Raw genomic sequence first — 18,609 nt, 5'->3', positions numbered from 1 at the left:
TCACTATAAGATAAATAGATTTTTTCGATCAAAATTTTGTTACTAAAATGATTATTTCAAACAAAAACGAGTAAGTGATCAAAATTTTGCAACTGAAATATCTATTTTGGACCAAAATGAGTCCTTTTAGTTGTAAAATTTTGATTGAAAAATTTTATTTTTCTTGTAGTATGTTGGTATGGCTGTGATCGATGCAGATTAATGAATTAACCACTTGTACGTAAAGGCAATCAATTAAGTTCATCTGCAAAAACAAAAGAGATCTTAAATACATAGTCTATATATATATATAGATATATTTCTTTAGCTTTTGGAGCTTGCTGAAAGTACAAGCCAAGCATCCCCTCATGAGCACTTCAAAGTTATGGATATACATTATTAATAATGATTTTGGAACTACATATTGCAGGCCTTCATGATCACATGAGAACGATTTTATTTCCTGAATTTCATATATATTTTTAACTATTTTTTTTTTCCTTTTTTGGCATGGTCTAAAAAGGAGTTTATACATCAATATTTTTGAAAGGTATCATTGGCCTTCTACTAACCCTAATCATGTCGGTTAAACTAAAATTAAATACTTGTACTATTGGATTGGACGGCCTTCTTTTTCCCCCGGCCTTTTTTTAAGCAAATGACGATAACAATGCTCCTACTTGTTTAATCTGTCTATCTACCTAATGAGATAGATCAGAGGCGTAGCGACATATCACATAATCATTTAAAGCCATGCATGTGACATAGTTACAATATCATTATGTTTTCTTTCCTAATTAATGTGTTTTGACTAATGACACTCATGTCTTTCTGTTTGTGATAATATTTGTGCTATGTAGTGGTCTCTTCGGCCAATCTGGTTCAACATAGCTTTTCTGTCATGGCGTTATTAATTGGTGTGTCGGGTGGGTACTGCTGCTGATTTATTGCTGTGTCGAGTGGTATTTAGCTAGGTGGCCTGTATATCTATCTTTAATTAGCAGTAATAATTTTGGAATTCATTCAAATCTTATAATCCCATGATCTACTTTCAGCAGCATGCTGGAGATCAGAAGAGACAGAACATGCATGGAAGATTATCTAGAACTAATGTTTGCTGGGATTAAGGGATATGAAGGGAATCGAATGATATTCTCTATATATGTTTGGATATCAGACACGAATGCTCTCTAGCTTGCAAAGGCGGTTTAGGAGTGAAGAGGGTTCGGTTCAGTCCAAAATGGCTGCTGCGTAATATGTCGGGTCGTGACAGTAGGTTAAAAAAAAAAGGTCAAACTTTCACCATGATTACATGCATTCCTGTCTCCTTGTTCTCAGCTTCCTTGCAGTTCAAAGATTGGCAGATTTGAGGACTTTAATGTTCGGAGTTAGGAAAAGTATTCTGTACTATATTGCCCTATAGGAGAGGATCGAGAGAATTAAAAGTTCCATGTCTCCTGCATTTTCTTGTTTTTTCTTATACCCTAATGCTTATCCCTCTGACCGGCCATTTTAGTCCATATTATATGTTGATATTGCTTGATCCACAATCTAAGTGGTGGAAGGCCCACTGACAATGTTGGATGAGATTTGCTCACAATCTACCTCGTGGGTTTATTTTCTTCAGAAAAGCCCACTTGTCTAAACTGACCTATTTTCGGAGATTTGGAAGGATTCATTCTAAAATAACAAGCAAGTGGTAGGGCAAATCCTCTGTTAATATGGTCTGCAGGTATTAAATATAAAGGTACTTGTCAGTGATATTGCAGCTCCCCATGGCAGATTAGTACGGGAAATTCCCATCTGTTTTATTGTTGTCTCCCCCATCAGCCAAGGGACAACAAGTATGGGAAATTCTAGATTTTCACCTTTAGAAGTACCATCTCTTCTTGGAAGTTGGAGAAGAACCATAAAGAGTTTTCTATCTAATGACACGAAGTTTGGGTCAAAATGAGAGTTTCGTAAAGAATATATTCCTCAACTCCAAACCTATTGAAAAATCTTCCCAAAAAGATTATGGTTCCAATAAAGGAAAAGCCTGTCTAGACCTGTGAGAGGGGACTCTTAATTAGCTCCAATTACTAGCAACAATACCCACATTCTCTATAACTTATAAGAAGATGACCCAAACTTTGGAAATAAGAGGACAAGAGTCCGAAATGAGATCTCTCTAAATGAAGAAGAGATAATGGCCGAAAAATATCCAACCACTTTTGATTAACAAGATCGAGCCCATGCAATCGAGTCTCTCCCAAGTGTAAACTACATATATATCTTCAACAAAATCTAAGTAAATCTTGATCCGAGAAATAGAAGGTCAACATTTTTGGTATAAAATTGACACAGCCAGGTATAGGAAAAAACTCCCAAGTGTTGTTGGGTGCAATCTGTCAAGGAAGGATAGCATCATTATATCTCTTCCATGGTCCCTGTGGTATAGGCAAGACCTTTGCTTTAAGGATATTTGTAGCAACACTGAATTGCATTTCACTTGAGTGGCATAGGCCATATGGTTTGTGCCGAGAATGTGTTTTGTTCTTTTCTGGAAGGTGCAAGGATGTTAAGGAAGTGGATTATGTGAGAATAAATCAGGTAGAGAGGGTTAGATCTCTTATTAAAAATGCACTCATCCCTCCGGTTTCCTCGTGGTTCAAGGTTTTCATTGTTGATGAATGCCAATTGTTGTGGGGGGAAACATGAGCAACTGTTTTGAATAGCTTAAATAGCCTTCTTCGACACGTTGTCTTTGTAATGATCACTTCTGACCTGGATAAGGTGCCCGGAAGTGCAGTGTCACAGTCACAAATATATCAATATCCAATGATAAAAGAAGTGGACATTGCAAACAGATTGGAGAAAATTTGCACTCAAGAGGGACTTGACTTTGATCAAGCTATTTTAAAATTTGTTGCCTCTAAATCCGATGGTTCGCTTAGGGATGCGGAGATGATGCTTGATCAACTGAGTTTTCTCTATAAAAAGATCACAATGACCTTGGTCCACGAGCTTGGGAGTCGTAGGCTAATGTTTCGCATATGGAATTATAGAGTGCGTCCTCTCATTCAAAACTGTAATAGAATTTTCCTCTGTTGTTTTGCATATTAGGATTGTTTCTGATGATGATTTGCTTGATTTACTGGATTTGACTTTGTCTTCTAACGCTTCAAACACTGTAATAAAGGTCAAGGAACTCATGAGATCAAGGATTGATCCTATGCAACTTATATCACAACTAGCAAATTTCATTATAGACATTCTTGCGGGTATATGTCAGGAAGGTAGTTCTGAAGTTAGAAGTAAGTTTTCTATTATGCATACCTATAATTACTTTGGACTTTCATCTGTATTATAGTTATCATACTTTGCAAGTTGTTGCATGCTTGGCTGTCTGGTAGATGGAGTGTATCAAAATATATGCACTAAAAATAAGATGCTATGACAATGTTTGTTTTTCATAGCATGATAACTCAGGATCAGTGTGATGATCCACTCTATGATTTTTAATCAGTCACTATGCTGTTCTGTCAATACTTTAGTTGATTTGTCATATTGTCAAAACATGGTAGTGAACAATTAAAAATCATAGAGTAAGTCATCACACTGACCCTGACTTGGTCATGTGACCTAGGTCCAGGCATTGATGGCTCACTAAATTTAGTTGGGCGTTGCATGTATTGGGCATTCCGTGCTAAGGATATTAAAGATAGGCCATGCTGATGTGCTTTTTAAGTATTTCCTGGCAATTTCTTATCAGAGATAATATTGTTTTCTAAGTTCCATTAAGGCTAACATTCTCATCCTATATTTGACAAGTGCTAAAGAGAATTATTTGAGTTCTGATGTGTGGTTTAACTATGTTAACAAATCCAAGAGCTAGCCCTGTATCTATTCTATTGCACACCATACTAAAGAGTTAAACTTAACCTTCAAATATTGACTTAGTCAATCACTTCTTGTAAAAGAAAATGTCTCTGTTGTCTTGTTTCATTTATTACTCCAATATGTAGCAAAATTTCAAACTGTCAAGGGAATCTGCTTGAGAGGGCTTTATATATGTCACATTTTTTATGTCAGTGACATTTTGTATGGCAATGCATCACATTGTTCTTTGTGGATGACTGAATCATCAGTGACAATTTTCTTTTATGCTGCTAGTACACGTTTGTGTGTCTATATGCATGCACATAGTGGATGTATCATCTTTATGATTGTCCTCTTTTGTGTTTTACCTATTAGCATTTGCTTATAACCTTGCTCTCCAAGTTCTTGTAATTTTGAGTCACAGCTGAAGTGGACATGCTGAAAATGAGTTATGCATTAAAGATTCTTTCTAAAACAGATAAGTAATTTAAGATGTCTAAGAATCAAACAACATGGCTCACTGTAATTCTTCTACAGTTAAGCTCTATGGAGTCTTCTTCTGTGAATGCCAATGACTCAAAGTTTTGTTTAAAAGATACACAGCACCAAGGTGAGGATCCTCATAGTTTACTCTTTAATAAATTATTTTTTTCTCACTTCAAATCCTCTGTAGGGATGAGGAGGAGGGAAGGAGAAGTGTGTGAAAGTTTGATATCCACCTCCTATCTTGGGCCATGCCTACTTTATCAAAAAATTTTGTACTTACAAAAAGAAAATTTAATTTCTAATTTTCTTCTTGTTCAGATGCAGATGGTGGTATTTGTAGTCTATCTACAACAAGGGAAGGCTAAAAAAATCTTGAAACATCTTTGTTTGAGGGCTATAAACCACATAAATTGGGAATACAGGAGGATTGTGAAGGAATATTGGAATCCATTTGGAAGAAAACTACAAACTTATGGCAATCCAATTCACTCAAAAATATTCTAAAGAATCGTGGGAAGCAGTCGTCTCTTCGTTTCAATCAAGGTAAGGCAGTAAGTTATATGAGTCTGTCCCATATCCATACGAAGCATTAGTTAGCATAATTAAGAAATAATAGTTGGTATTTAAGTGGTTAACGGTGGCTTTAGCTGTAGTTCAACTTATATATGGGAGAAATATTAAAATATTACTCACAAAAGGGGCTGTTAAAAATAAAGAGAAGAAAAAAGAAGCAGAAGGAAACAAGAATTTCCTTGCTAGTGGCTCTTGTTACAATGTATCTATATGAGAGAATCTTGAACAAAGTAGCCAACTTCCAAGTAACACAATGCCAGTGAGCCCTAGCTCGTAAAATTGGATGGAGGATGTGGTGATTTGTTTAAAATGCACAGGTGTGAATGTTTGCTTAACAATAGGAATTTTGTAAGAGGAAGATGTCAAGAATTTTGTCTTGTAGACATGGAACCTCGAGTGTTCTGTCCAAGATTAACCAATCATTGATGTATAGAACCATTTGTCATCATTGTACACGAAACTAGTCGTAAGACATATGTGGATGAGTTGTATCCATCTGGAGTATTAACATTATGATGACTTATCTGTGATAATTGGGTTCAACTAAATGGAGGTTTCCAAACAGTTCTTTATTTGTCATCTCATTACCTTTACATAGAAATAGATCTTTTTTACAGGTTGTGCTATTACATGTAGATGCAAATTGTTCTCTTCTTTGTACCAATAAAAAAGTGTTCCATCTTTGTCATTAGTCTTATGCTTCTGAATGCTTGATATGCATTTTGCTTTGTCTTTAAGTAATAGTTGAGTGATCATGCAATTTCAGGTCTTGCAGTAGCTGAATTGCAATTCCAGCATCCTGACTCTGCATCTAAGGCCGGAAAGTCATGGAGACAGATGCAAGTTCAGTCTATTCTTGGTTGTAATGTAGAAATTAGGATCAACATTACACACTGTGCTTTTCATTCAAAGCACAGAAAGGTGAGGAAGCCATCTTTCAGTTTGTTTAATTGTTCTCTTAGAATGCAGCAGAAGTCGCATTCATCCACTGAGTATGGAAGTGATTCAGACCTTTCTGAAGACACATCTGAAAAAGCTATGATAAGAGATAGACCCAATTTAAATTCTACCTCGAGTGGGGATTCTCAAAAGCATTATAAATACCATGATAGAGCAGAGGTCATGAGTACCTTGAGAAAGAATGAAGGAAATGTGCTAAGGAATAGGACGGCCTTAACCCACAGGTCATTAGAGAATGATATGCCAAAGATGCCTATGTTAGGAGTCAAGTCTTCAACTGAAGAGGGAAGCAATTGTGGAAGTCGGGATTTATCTATTCACAAACCAGGGGATCAGCCAAACTGTTTCCCAAGAAAACTAAGGTTTCAAAAGAAATTGCGTTCCTCAAACTATTCTCAGACGAGTCTTCTTGGTATCAAAAAAGGAAACAAGCTAGCATTTTCTATCCCTCGAACATCATCTTTTGAAACTTATATATTTGCCTAGGGTTCTTATGTTTTCTGCACTAGCTCTAACAACCATGCTAGTAGCTCCAAAGATGACAATGGGTAAACGGTTTTGCAGCCTCTTTTCTCTGTTAATACCATTGCTTCTTGTGACCTACAAATTTACTAGTATATGATTATAAACAATGCAGAATTCTAGTGCCATTATTCTATTAGAGAACACTGAAAATTGGTGATCCATGCCCACGAAATTGAGTGAAAAGATGCATGTAAATTGAATTTACGGAGTAATTTGTTTATACATGCAAGATAGGTCCACGGCATTGAAATGGGCCTGTCCTGTGGTAAAAACTCATCAAACTAAACCTTTACGGAGGGTATCTTGAAGAGTTGACAACATGGTGAAACCTAGTGTATTATAGGGTTTTGTTTGTATCATAGAGCCAGGGTTTTTACTGATCAATTTTTCTTTTCTTGTCACATGCTTTTTACATGTATTTTGATTGAAGATGTTATTGTCTGCGTGGTAGATTGAGTGAGAATGTAGATGTGCTATGTTGGAGAACACCAACATTTCTTCAAAAGAAGGTATAGCAAAATAGGTAATGACTTGGACTAAAAGAAAAATTAGAATGAAAAAGAATTGAGTAGAGCAATATTGGTGTATCTTATGGTCTATGTCAAATGAAATGTGTTGATGTTGTGAGAGTTGCCTCCAAGGCATCGAAAAGAAGGGTCCAACTTGGTCTAGTGGGTTCTTCCCTGTGTCGCCACTAAGTAGTTCTGCTATATATATAGGACCAGATGATCGCAGTAGTCTTTGATGGTTGCATTGGAGCTTCCTGGACATGAATATATTGCCCAATTTTTTCGAGTGTATTCTACAAAATCTTCTTATATATATTGTAAATGCCTCACTTCTGAAGTAGCAAGAAAAATATGTTTATCAAGAAATAACAAGAGATGGAGTTGCACCCTATAGTGTAAAGAAAGTAAAACCAACAAAGGTAAGTAGGTTTTGATGGTGCCCTAACACAACCACCTTACCATGTAGACACAAAGAAATCTGAGGCCTTGTTTGGATTCGGAAAAATTTTCATTTCAACTTATCTCATCATTATAATTTTTTTAAATTTTTACACAAAATATAATAAACAATTCAACTTTATCAAATCTCAATTCAATTTTTTCAAATCTCAAAATAGTAATAACAATATTTTATTTAACTTTTATCTTTCAACTAAAATCATCTCATCTCATTTCATTTTTGAATCTAAACCTGCCTGAGTGTGCCTTTATCTCTATTTATTTTCCTTTCTTTGATCCTAAGGAATAATTGCAACTATAATTTTTGTATATGGGTATGATAATTTAGAAAAAAAGAAAAAAAATTAAGATTTCTAAATTATTATTATTTTATTTATGGGAGAAGGTATAAATTAATTTAAAAAAAGTTCTATCTGTTATAAAACTATCGAAAGGAGAGAGAGAGAGAGAGAGAGATAGAACTCTGAGAAGTTATGAAACTTATGAATTTCTTAAAGAATTCAACGATATATATAGGCGTACAAAGGGAACTATGCAAGTTACTATGCAGTACTATGCTGACACTGTGCATATTTACTATGCAGTACTATGCTGGCACTATGCACTGTGCGATGTCGGCCATTTACTATGCCGGTTACTATGCAGTACTATGCTGGCACTATGCGCACTGTGCGATGTCGGCCATTTACTATGCCAGTTACTATGTAGTACTATGCTGGCATTATGCACTGTGCATTTGACGGCTAGCTCAAGGTGGTCATACAATTTTACAATGTTATTTTACAACACTCTCCCTTTGGATGACCACATATAATGAATATGCCTCGTTAAAACCTTGCCAAGGAAAAACCCTGTGGGAAAAAACCAATGGCGAAGGAAAAAGAGTACAATATTCATGTGTACCGTAAAATGCTTTAAGATTGCCTCATTAAAACCTTGCGAAGGAAAACCCAGTGGGATAAAACCTTAGCGAAGGAAAAAGAGTACAATCAGCATAAGTCTTCAAGACGTTACTCCCCCTGAAAAGTGCATGATAAAAGGTCTTCAAGTCTCCGCATTCCAATGTTCTGCACAATCTTCTTAAATGTTGCAGTTGGTAATGCTTTTGTGAATAAATCTGCCAGATTATCGCTTGATCGTATCTGCTTGACTTTAATTTCACCTTTTTCTTGAAGTTCATGAGTATAAAAGAATTTAGGTGAAATATGTTTGGTTCTATCACCTTTGATATATCCTCCTCTAATTTGAGCAATACAAGCAGCATTATCTTCGTATAAAGTTGTTGGACTATCATTAATCACTGGAAGACCACACTTTTCTTGAATATGTTGGATCATTGATCTTAGCCAAATGCATTCTCGACTTGTTTCATGAATTGCAATGATCTCTGAGTGATTTGAAGATGTAGCAGATAGTGTTTGTTTGATAGATCTCCATGATATAGCAGAATTTCCATAAGTAAATACATATCCAGTCTGAGATCTACCTCTGTGTGGATCTGAAAGATAACCTGCATCTGCATATCCAACTAATTGTGGACTTGAACCATATTGATAAAATAATCCCATATCAACCGTACCTCGAAGGTATCGAAGGATATGTTTAATGCCATTCCAATGTCTTCGAGTTGGTGCGGAACTATATCTTGCAAGTAAATTAACTGAAAATGCAATATCAGGCCGAGTGCAATTTGCAAGATACATCAGGGCTCCAATTGCACTGAGATAAGGTATTTCAGAACCAAGAATTTCTTCATTGTCTTCACAAGGACGAAATGGATCTTTCTGCACATTAAGTGATCGAACAACCATTGGAGTACTCAGGGGATGAGCTTTGTCCATGTAAAAGTGTTTCAAGACTTTCTCTGTATAATTTGATTGATGAATGAGAATTCCATTTGGCAAATGCTCGAGCTGCAGGCCGAGACAAAATTTCGTTTTGCCAAGATCTTTCATTTCAAATTCATTCTTTAAATATGTAGCAGTTCTTCTGATCTCTTCAGGAGTTCCAACAAGATTTAGATCATCAACATAAACCGCAATAATAACAAATCCGGAGTTTGATTTCTTAATAAAAACACATGGGCATATTGGATTATTCTCAAATCCTTCTTTCAATAGATATTCGCTAAGGCGTTTATACCACATGCGTCCGGATTGTTTTAACCCATATAAAGATCTTTGAAGCTTAATAGAATACATACTTCTGGATGTACTCAGATTAGAAGCTTCAGGCATTTTATATCCTTCAGGGATTTTCATATATATGTCATGATCTAATGATCCATATAAATATGCGGTGACCACATCCATCAACTGCATATCCAATCCTTTTATAACTGCCAAACTAATCAAATATCTGAATGTGATTGCATCCATAACAGGAGAGTATGTTTCCTCATAATCAATCCCCGGTTTCTGCAGGAAACCTTGTGCAACAAGTCGTGCTTTATATCGCACAATTTCATTACTTTCATTACGTTTACGTATAAATACCCATTTATATCCAACGGGTATTACACCCTTTGGTGTTTGTATAATTGGTCCAAAGACCTCTCGCTTTGCTAGCGAGTTTAATTCAGCTTCAATAGCTGATTTCCATTTTGGCCAGTCATCTCTACGTCGACATTCTTCGACAGTTCTTGGCTCAATTTCTTCATTACTTCTGGTAATGTCAAGAGCCATTTTATATGAGAATATGTTGTCGACAACAGTTTTATTTCTATTCAAAATTTCTCCTGTATTCATGAAATGTATCGAGATCTCGTTATTTTCAGGTACCTGTCCCTCTTCAAGGGAAGACATTTCATGAAATACCTCTTCAGGAGGTTCTTTCTCAGGAGATTTACTCTCTTCATGAGCATCAATTACTCTTATGGCCTGTGTTGGTATGGACTCTTCAGGAGTACCAAATTCATTTTGTATTTTCCTCTTTCGAGGAATTTTGTCCTTAGCACCAATAGGCCGTCCACGCTTCAGGCGTATCTTAGACTCGCCTATTGTTATTTTGGCAACTTGTCCTTCAGGGACTGCAATCCTTGCTGGAACATTAACAGCAGAAATATATGATTTTACCACACCTTTAGTGTCAGTAAATGCATCCGGTAATTGGTTTGCAACACTTTGCAAATGAATAATCTTTTGAACCTCTAGATTACATTCTTTTGTACGAGGATCAAATTGGGAAAGAGCTTTATTTTCCCAAGTAATTTCTTGTCGTGCTTCAGGCACCGACTTCTCATTACACAATGTTTGTCGTGCTTCAGGCACCGACTTCTCATTACCCATTGTTGGAAAAATGGATTCGTCAAAATGACAATCCTCAAAACGTGCCTTAAACATATCCCCTGTAAGAGGCTCAAGATATCTGATAATAGATGGAGAATCAAACCCAACATATATCCCAAGTCTACGTTGAGGGCCCATCTTTGTACGTTGTGGAGGTGCAATTGGAACATATACAGTACATCCAAAAGTACGAAGATGAGAAATATTTGGTTGCTGACCAAATGCAAGCTGTAATGGTGAATATTTGTGATATGCTGATGGTCTAACTCGAATTAATGATGCTGCATGAATTATAGCATGTCCCCAAGCAGAAATAGGAAGATTTGATTTCATGAGTAAAGGTCTAGCGATTAGCTGAAGCCTTTTAATCAATGATTCAGCTAAACCATTTTGAGTATGTGTGTGGGCAACTGGATGTTCAACATCTATTCCTATTGACATGCAATAATTATCAAAAGCTTGAGATGTAAATTCTCCTGCATTATCCAATCGAATAGTTTTAATTCGATAGTCAGGGAATTGTGCTCGTAGCTTAATTATTTGTGCAAGAAGTTTAGCAAATGCAGCATTTCTAGTGGAAAGTAAACAAACATGTGACCATCGACTTGATGCATCAATTAAAACCATAAAATATCTGAACGGTCCACTTGATGGTTGAATAGGCCCACATATATCTCCATGAATCCTTTGTAAAAACGATGGAGATTCAAAACCAACCTTTGAGATAGATGGTTTGATAATCAATTTACCTTGAGAACATGCAGAGCATGGATATTCATTGGGTAAGATAATCTTCTGATTCTTTAGGGGATGTCCATACGAATTATCAATTATTCGTCTCATCATTATTGATCCCGGATGTCCAAGGCTATCATGCCAAGTCATAAATATTTTGGGATCAATGCACTTCTGGTGCATTACAACATGTGATTCAATTGTTCTCATTTTTGTATAATACAATCCAGATGAGAGGGCAGGCAGTTTTTCTAATACGAGCTTCTGGCTCGAAATTATTTTAGTAATGAGAAGATGCTCTTTATCGTCTTCGTTAATGGTTTCAATATGACAACCATTACGACGTATATCTTTAAAACTTAATAAATTTCTTCTGGATTGTGAAGAAAATAGAGCATCATCAATGCAAAATTTGGTGCCATTAGGCAACACAATATAAGCTCTTCCGGAGCCTTCAATTAGATTCGATGAACCGGAGATGGTATGAACATAGGCTTTACTCAATGTTAGATTTTGAAAATATTTTTTATCCTTAAGAATTGTGTGAGTTGTAGCACTGTCAGCCAGACATACATCTTTATTATTCATCTCGGAGATAGAAAGTTCATCAATAAGACTCATGATTCTACAAAATATATAAAACTTTCATTACTAAAAAAAAACATTACAGAATAAAAATATTTTACAATAATATAAAGGAAATACATTAATTAAAAAGGAACACTTCCATGATCAACTCTACCACTAGAATCCTCAAAGAAATCAGAAACATCAAGACTTGTAATATCTTCTCCATCTATAGAATTTAAAGCATATGATGGTTCAGCAAAATTTGTTTCAAATTTCTTTGTTTTTTCTTTTATGGAAGATTGGTATAAGTCAACCAAGTGTTTAGCTGTACGACAGGTACGAGACCAATGTCCAGTCATACCACATCTATGGCATTCATCTTCATATTTCTTTACAAATTTATTTTGAGGACCTTTGCCCTTTTCTGAGTTGAACCACTTCTGGTGGTACGGTGTATATCTATTATTTTCCCTTTTAGTGTGGTCACTTCTAGGACCTCCACTTCTATAGTTTTTCTTACCACGTCCACGCCCTCTTTTTCTTTGAAAAGATGCACCATTCGCTTCTGGGAATGATGTAAATCTAGTACCATTCACTTCAGGGAATGATATAGAACCAGTAGGACGTGACTGGTGATTTCTTAATAAAAGCTCATTATTTTGCTCAGCTAATAGAAGACAAGATATAAGTTCAGAATATTTCTTGAACTTTCGCTCTCGATACTGCTGCTGCAGGAGCACATTCGAGGCATGAAAAGTAGTATATGTCTTCTCTAACAAGTCATCATCAGTGACTTTTTCACCACATAATTTCAATAGCGAGCTAATTTTAAAGAGTGCAGAGTTATACTCACTAACACTCTTGAAGTCTTGCAACCTCAGGTGCATCCAATCATGACGAGCTTTTGGGAGGATCACAGTTTTCTGGTGTTCATATCTCTCCCTTAAATCATTTCACAAAATAAGTGGATTTTTCACCGTTAGATACTCAGTTTTTAATTCTTCATGAAGATGGTGCCGAAGGAAAATCATTGCCTTAGCACGGTCCTGCAGGGACCCTTGATTTCCTTCTTTAATTGTATCTCCCAGGTTCATTGCATCCAGATGGATCTCAGCATCAAGGATCCAAGATAAATAATTTTTCCCAGAAATGTCAAGAGCAACGAATTCCAATTTTGTAAGATTTGACATTTTCTACATATATAAATCAAGAACATAAGTATGTTTAATATTTCATATTTATTTTGAAAACTATAAAAATATATTGAAAGACTTACTTGAAGTAGAGGCCTTACTTGAAGTAGAGGACTATTAGCTTCAAGATCGTCAGAACTCTCGTGCTGATAACGTGTTATTAAACTATCGAAAGGAGAGAGAGAGAGAGAGAGAGAGAGATAGAACTCTGAGAAGTTATGAAACTTATGAATTTCTTAAAGAATTCAACGATATATATAGGCGTACAAAGGGAACTATGCAAGTTACTATGCAGTACTATGCTGACACTGTGCATATTTACTATGCAGTACTATGCTGGCACTATGCACTGTGCGATGTCGGCCATTTACTATGCCGGTTACTATGCAGTACTATGCTGGCACTATGCGCACTGTGCGATGTCGGCCATTTACTATGCCAGTTACTATGTAGTACTATGCTGGCATTATGCACTGTGCATTTGACGGCTAGCTCAAGGTGGTCATACAATTTTACAATGTTATTTTACAACACTATCGACATTGCACCCTTCATTTTTAAAAAAGTAGGAATAAAGGTAAAATTGTTAATGTAACGGATACAAACGTATCCCCACGTCAAGAAACAGCTGACTCTAGGGGTTGGACTTGGAACTTGGAACTCAGGAAAAAGACATGAAATCTCTTACTATAGTTTGACTTTTTGTCTTATTTCTATGACTGAAACTGAAAGTTTAAAACCGATCAAAAACTTGCATTTTCCATAGTGTTACTATACTCTTCAGTCTGTAACTGATCTATACTCTTCCAGTCCTCCCTTTCCACCGAAATGGTCTTCGCAGTGTCCAAAACCTCTTCTAGCCATGAATACAAGGTGTGAAACATGTCTCAAACAGACTTCGGCTGCCTAGAGATCGAGCTTGTCGAGGTGGAGATGTCAGGGCTCGTGTACTGCCGCTTTGAGTTCAGCCCATCCCAACCCCTCTCAGGTGCCCGCATCACCGGGTCCCTGCACATGACCATCCAAATAGCCATCCTAATCCAGACCTCATAGCCCTCGACGCCAAGGTCTGTTGGTGCTCCTGCAACATCTTCTCCACGCAAGACCAAGCTACTGCCATCATCGCCCATGACTCTGCCTCCGTTTTCGCTTGGAAGAGCAAGACCATCGAGGATTACTGGTGGTGCATTGAGAAAGGCCCTCGACTGGGGCCCCGGCAGTGGCCCCGACATTATCATCGACGACGATGGGGACACGACGCTTTTGATCCATGAAGGCGTGAATGCCAAGGAGGAGTATGAGAGGAGTGGAAGGCTGTCGGACCCGACGTCGATGGGCGAAAATGCAAAGTTTCGGATTGTAATGGGGATGCTCACAGAATGATTGCTGGTGGAACCTAAGAGGTACATGAGGATGAATGAGAGGTTGGTCAAAGTCTTGGAGGAGACCACCATTGGCATTAAAAGGTTGTACTACCAAAGGAAACTTGTTGCTCCCTGCCGTTAATGTCAATGATTCTACTACCAAGAGTAAGGTAGGTATGCGTTTGGGTCTATTTTGGTAGTATTGTTGATGGTGAGAGTTATAAATTTCTTTCTGCATGATTGAGCACGAATAGATATTTGATATGAATACTATTATAACTTATTTCTTCGTCTTTAAATCCAAACTGACGTATTCAAAATGCTATTAGCTAAGAGTACTTGGACATGCCAATAACTGTTTCTGATTCTAATGATATATAACACAAAAGAGAAGACAATATCGTAGAGTTTCAGTTGATGCAGTTGCTCCTCCAGGTTTGACTCTGCCATTCTACTCACACTACAAAAAAATTAAGAATTATTGGCGTTTATATTATCGGCATTTGTTGATGCGCCAGTAACAATATTTTAGTACCGACGCTTAATTTTTACGCCAGTAAATTACTAAGATTTCCAGCGTTTATATTATTACGCCGGTAATAATATATAGTTTTGGCGGCGTTTATAAAAACGCTGAAAATATATCAATTATACGCAGGTAAATTTGTAGTTTCCCAGCGTTTATATTATTACGCCGGTAATAATGTATAGCCACTACAACCAAATGGGCATTTTGCCACCAGTTCTTTTTCCATGACAAAGCATAGTACTGAGAATTCCTTATGTTTTCAGACCAAACTTGTTTGTGAAGAATGTCATGAGATGTTATAGCGACCTACCTAGCCACGAGAGTGATTTGGTGGTAAAATTATCCTTTTATGGCGAGATTTAGTCGTGGCAATAAAATTAACTTACTATAAAGAGTAAAATGCCGTTGGGGGATCCCGTTCATTTGTCTCTCTCCACTTTTTTTTTTTTTGAAATTTCTTTTACAGAAAGATTAAGAAAATTATGTTTAATTATATTGTGAATTTTATTCATTTTTTCAAAATATTTAAAAGTATTAAAAAAATAATTTGAAAAAAATATTTAAAAGTGTTTTTTTATATCATTTTTTTAACACTTTTAAATATTTTAAAAAAATGAATAAAATTCACAATATAATTAAACATAATTTTCTTAATCTTTCTGTAAAAAAAATTAAAAAAAAAAAAAAGAAAGAAGAAGAAGAAGAAGTTAAGCGGGAGAAATGATAAGGATCCCACTGCCTATCATTTCCCAAATTTTTTGGGATGAAATTATTTTGTGAACAAATCGTTTGGCTTTATAGTGCAAACGAATAGAAGATCTACACTATAACTCTGTGGGTTATGCAAATTAGGGCTTAGGAAATCGATTGGTTTGTGGAAAAGGGCTTCGATAATTTTGCCCAGATAGAGTTGGCATCCACGACTTAGATCGGCATCTCCCACGGCCACCACCAACCAACACAGGGAAGTTGGAACACCACTCGATTTCAGCTAATCCAGCCAGTTGAGTTTAGACTCACATCCTTTCTCTCTCGGTAAGCCCAATCAACCACTCATTCCCTCTGCTCCACCGTTACCTCTGTTAACGGTACAAACAGAACTAATTTTTCTCCCTCTGTGTGTCTCACCACCACATTAGAGGAACCTCAAGCCACGCCATCGTGATTCTCAACTCAACTAGGCTTGTGGCACGGTGCCTTCCCTCTTGGTAAGCTCTCTGTTTTTCCTCCTCCGTCACCTAACCCTATGTTCCTTGATTTCCATGTTTCATCGACGTGGAGATAGAGCCAGATCTGAATCTATGCTATAGGTTTATATATTTAATCTTTAATTGTGAGTTCCAAATTTTGGAACCAAATGCTATGGCTTATGTTCTCTAATCGTGCCACAGTTTGTGTAATTCCAATTTTAGAGTAAATGACTTGTGTTGGCCTACTTCTATAATGTTCCAGATTGTATAACCATGCTATTTTTTTTTTTTTTTAGAGACATCTTTACACACTGAATTAAAGCTTTTCCAAGTATAGGAGTGTGTCCCAACTTGCACGATTAAGGTTGCTCTAGAATGAAAAAAGGTTCTCAAATGTTTGTATGTTGGTTTTCAATTACGCAAAGTCGAGAATATACATTTATATATTTTTTTGGGTTATAACTTGCTAGACAAAGCAAGTTTTTGAACCTCTAAAAGGCTATTTTCCTGGGAGTAGCTCACTCAATAATTTGCTAGGTTGTAGAACTCAACCCAAGCTTAAATGAAAAATCCTAGAAGTAGTCTTTTTCCTTCAGCTGCAACCAACACATAGAGGCTGAATATTATAAGTTACTGATTTTTTCCATCGTCTCTTTGGGATGAGGATTCTGTATCATGAACTTGTAGAAGTGTGCAAATCTTAAAGGGACAAACGAAGTTGTGCTTCAGTTATTGTCATCTATCTATTTGTATGAGATGGAGCTAGATTCCCTTCAACATTAAAGTTTTATTGACTCTTACTTATCTAAAAAGGAAGCTTTTATTGATGCTCACGTTTCTAACTTCTGTTGTGTTCATGGCCATAAAACCTTCTTAATTGCTACCATAACTATTACTTTTTTGATGTTGTATATCCTTAAAATCTATCCTTAAGATTTTAAACTAAGATTGAATAATGAACTCCATTTGAAATGTGAAGGGTTACCAAGTGATTTCTATTGATATTCAATGGGGATGGAATCATCACAAGTGGATTCAAGCATTTGAGAAGTTCTCGGATGCTATCAATGTTCATCATGTAAGAGGTTCAATCTATTTTATATCAAAGTTCTTGGATATCATGATGCCTACTTGTATGTACTCTTTAATTTTGGCATTCTTGATTGGCATGTTGCTTCAGTAGTTATGTTGGGCTTCATATGGTTCTAAGCGCAGAGCTAGTTTGAATGCTTGCAAGTTGTAGTTGGAATTTTACAAGCTTTGTGTAAAATCATGTTTTGAGTACTTTTAACCCAAATAATTGATTAATTTAAGATTTTTCTAATACTCAAGTCTTTACATTTCTAAAGCTTGGAAAAGCTTGTAGTTTTTTTTTTTTTTTTTTTTTTGTATGAAATTAGGTTCAATAGGTATTAGAGTAAAGAGATAATCATACAAGGCAAGAGACTTTAATTGTTGAATTTTTATATTACTCTTTAGAACCTTTAACATATATATCTGCTTCACTCCCAATTACATTTGCCACTTCATCTATTATTCCTTTAACATATATTACTCTCTATTAATATAGTATGACTTTTCCGATTTTTTGCAGGCTCAACGATCGCATAAAAATTTGAAAGAACTATTGGATAAATATGAAGAAGAACTACGCATGAATAAAAGGGTCCTAAAGCTAATGACAAACAATGTGAAGAAGAAGAATTATCCATGAAGAAGAATTTTCATATGATTTGATTTGTAATTTTTTTTATTATATGAATAATGACCCATTACATCTTATTTATTATTAATTTATAAATTATATTTTTTATTGTGGTATATCATATTATTGGTGCGTTCTAAACACCGTTAATTAATGCAATGAGCCAGTAACGTATTCGTGGTGACGTTTATATTAATGTTGTTAATTTAAAATAATGTGCCGGTAATGAACTAGTGGCAGCATTTACATTACACTGTTAATTTATGCAATGCGGTGGCATTTACTCGTGGTGGCGTTTATGGTAACGTTGTTATTTTAATTAGTTGCGGTATTTAGATAAACGTCGTTAATTTATTTAAGCTGCCACCAATGTACTATTAGTGGCATTTAAATAAATGCCGTCAATTTATATGATGCGTCAGCAATGTAGTAGCAGCGGCGCTTATAATGCCGCTAATTTATGCAAGGGGATGGCAATGATAAAGTAACAGCGTTTTGAGAAACGCTGTTAATGTAGGTATTGTGGCGGCATTTCAAGAAATGCCGCTATATTGTATACAAACGCCACTAATGAAATTTACAAATACCGGCATTTGTGCAAACGCCGGAACATGGAAATAGCGACTTTCCAATACCAGCGAATGGTTATGCCGGTAGAAAAACGCCGCTAATTAATTAGTGGCG

At 36.0% G+C, this 18,609-nt stretch overlaps 2 pseudogenes; both read left to right on the top strand.

The window, feature by feature from the left end:
• The first annotated feature begins 1,019 nt into the window (after positions 1 to 1,019).
• On the top strand, positions 1,020 to 6,416 carry LOC122281312 (annotated as a pseudogene).
• Positions 6,417 to 13,965: 7,549 nt separating this feature from the next.
• Positions 13,966 to 14,701, top strand: LOC122281308 (annotated as a pseudogene).
• Positions 14,702 to 18,609: the final 3,908 nt, after the last annotated feature.

The sequence above is a fragment of the Carya illinoinensis genome, chromosome 11 (assembly GCF_018687715.1).
Source record: "Carya illinoinensis cultivar Pawnee chromosome 11, C.illinoinensisPawnee_v1, whole genome shotgun sequence".
NCBI classification, from domain to species: Eukaryota; Viridiplantae; Streptophyta; class Magnoliopsida; order Fagales; family Juglandaceae; genus Carya; species Carya illinoinensis.
This window is presented reverse-complemented; position numbering and strand designations above follow the sequence as displayed.